Raw genomic sequence first — 3,066 nt, 5'->3', positions numbered from 1 at the left:
ATCTAAAGTACATTACTTTTCAAAGTATTGGGTTGTCCAAAAAGTCCATATGGTAAAAATAAAAGACACATTGTTTTCATTTTTACGAACGACTTTATTGATTTGGATATTCTGAGTATGTTGGCCATCTACCTCTATTGGCTTCTAGTGGATAGAGGCCAAGGGCACTGCTAAACATCTTCCAGTGTGTAACACAGTCCCACAAAAAAGAAGTATTTGGGCAAAATGTAAACAGTACCAAGAAACTTCACAAACCACTTCGACATATTTCATCAGTCACAGCGCCTTCTCCACACACGACACAAACCTTCTATTGCCTTTCAGTGACATTTTACCTACCTTGAAATAATAAGACATAATATGCTGAAAATGTTGCATATTTTCATCCATCTTCAATATTAAAATGGCTGCACAAAAATTCACCAATTTTGATAAGTTATTTTTAAATGCACACTGATATGATGCCATCATGATACAATCTAACAAAATTGTTTTGAATGAAGTTAAAGGCAATTAAGCACTACTTGAGCTATTGTACGGAAAAAAGTAAACTAACATTTTGGCCAACCCAATACATGTTTTCATGATGTATTTTATGTACTAAATTAATGTTTGTATACTATGAGAAAAATTCTTCTTCAATAAACTTCAGGAAAAGTAAATACATGAGTAGTTAGAAAAAGCATTCTTTCCCACTTTTTTCAAGAAGACAGGTTTACAACCTTTACATGTTTATAGTGCAGAGGGCGTTGAAAGTGGAAAGTGGAGAGACAGAACTGCTACACAGTTCCAGAGGCCAACATTAACACTGTGTTCCAGATTTGTTTCAGAAGATAATATTCACATGGAATACAGTGGGAATGGTGCCACGTAAAGCTGTGCAACTCAGCAGAACTGTGGAGAGAAAACTTACAATAAGCTTCCATCAGTGAATCCATCAGCTAAAATACATTTCTCCTGAACATAAATTCAAGACTGTCATTCTACATCTTGATTTCACTCATATGTGGAATCTAATGAATAAACTGAACAAGCAAAATAGAGACAGACTCATAGAAAGCAGGCTGACACCTCTGGGGTGGGGAGCAGGTAGGTGGAGAGATTGAGCAAAAAAGAAATAAAAAGGTAAAAAACTCATGGACACAGAAAACAGTGTAGTGATTGCAAGGGGTGGGGGAGGTGGGTGGGTGGAGATACGGGGGATAAATGGTGATAAAAAAATAAATAATTCTTTAAAAAAATAAATAATTCTTTAAAAAAATAAAGAAGGGCTATTATGTTGCAATTCTCCTTTCTCAGAAAATGTACATTTACATGGAATATACCCTAGGCAAAGCAAGTTAGGCAACTTTCACCAAATTACTGCCATTCATACTTGTCTTCAATTTTTAGGTCTTGATATTATCTTCCACTTGTACAAATCCAGTTAACCTCCAAAAAGATGTAAGTGACATCTCTGAATAATGAAAATTCCATATATATATGTATGTATGTATACATATATGTATATATATATTAGGAAAGATCCTTTTATTGGGGTGGACACGGAGCACGCACCAGTCCGTGATAAAATGACTTAAGAGAAAGATCCCGAGGGGCTGACTTCTCCCTGTGGCTCACTCTCAGAGCAGGGTCTGCGCACGGAATAGATCCCGGTGGAACTGGAGTCAAGGCCAAGTCTTTAAAGTCCGACCAGTGGACGGAAGCAGGGAGAAGGGCCCCACCCCAGTCACCAGCTGCAGCAGGGCTCATCTCTAGACACTCGCAGACACACTATGGTTCTCCAGAGGACTGGGAACAGGAGGAAGGCGTCTGAGGTGGGGTGGGACAGTGAGTAACAATGTTGTTTTTCAAGAAGCATCTACCAATGTCACAGTACTGGGTCTGATGTCCCCTTTAACCATCGCTCGGTACATTTTATTGCATAAATAAAGACTCAAGGAAAATACATACATCGACTCCTATGAGGTTGAAAGTGGTATGCGTGGCAGGGTGCTTACACTGGGCAGGTGGGTGAGGAGCAGACAAGACAAGAGACACCTATCCGGGAGTGTAAGTCTTAAGTGTCCTCATGCATGTCTGGGCTGTCGGTCAGTGCGACTTTGCCAGGGGAAGGAGGGGTGGCAGCCGAGCTCTCACCCTCAAGGTCCACTTGCTCCTGGCCTGTCTTTTTGGCAGCGTTCTTATGTCCCATTGCTGATGTAGGTAGTGCAAAAAGATGTTCGTTTTTTGTGTCACTATGATCTGTTCAGATGGGTACTCCCACGTAGGCAGGTAGATTGAGGGGCGTCGATTCGAGTGTGTACACACAGCATGAAATCGACGAAAATGACTTTTGTTGTAGACGGTCAGTCCTTTCAAAAAATCTGCCATCTTCTGCTTCCTCCATCGCCTCCTCAGCTACCTGCTCAGCCACCACCGCAGCCACCACAGCCACCTTCTTAGCCGCTGCCGCACAGTCGAAAGTTCCATATATTTTATCTAATTACATTTAACTCTAACATTAGATAACAGTATATCCTGCTAACCAAAATAAAAGCTGTTTTAGTTTCTAGGCAATTTGAAAGAAGCAAATGAACAAACAAAATAAGCACTAACCTTCTAGAAAATACTAACCAAGAATAATTTTAAATACGGAGAAAAAAATAAATTCTTAATGAATAAAACAACATAAAATTTAAAAGTATGTACTATTTCCACAAATTTTGCTTATTTCTAGCAGTCTATAAAATTTTGGCTAATTCTTTGGACAATCAATTACAATTAAGACTTACATTGATAATATATGGTTCAATAGCTTGAGCGGTACTCCTCAGCAAAGCCATTACCAAATTATATGCTTGTTTGTTTAAATTCTGAACAACATAAACAATATCTACACATAAACATACATCTTCAGTTTCTATTTTGATTGGGTTATCTATTCATATGCAAAGAGCTGATACCAGTATGATGCTGGATTTCCCATCCCATAAACAGTACCAAATTATGCAACATATTTGTCATCTTTTATACTTTTCAGTCAACTATAATGATTTTCAACTTACAGTTCATGCAGCTTTTTGT

At 38.5% G+C, this 3,066-nt stretch overlaps 1 pseudogene; it reads right to left on the bottom strand.

Moving 5' to 3' along the window:
- Positions 1-2,059: 2,059 nt before the first annotated feature.
- LOC112297520 (DET1- and DDB1-associated protein 1 pseudogene) lies at positions 2,060-2,373 on the bottom strand (annotated as a pseudogene).
- Positions 2,374-3,066: the final 693 nt, after the last annotated feature.

Source organism: Desmodus rotundus, chromosome 3 (assembly GCF_022682495.2).
Source record: "Desmodus rotundus isolate HL8 chromosome 3, HLdesRot8A.1, whole genome shotgun sequence".
Lineage (NCBI taxonomy): Eukaryota > Metazoa > Chordata > Mammalia > Chiroptera > Phyllostomidae > Desmodus > Desmodus rotundus.
Note: the sequence above shows the minus strand (reverse complement) of the source record. Positions and strands in the feature narration are given on the sequence as shown.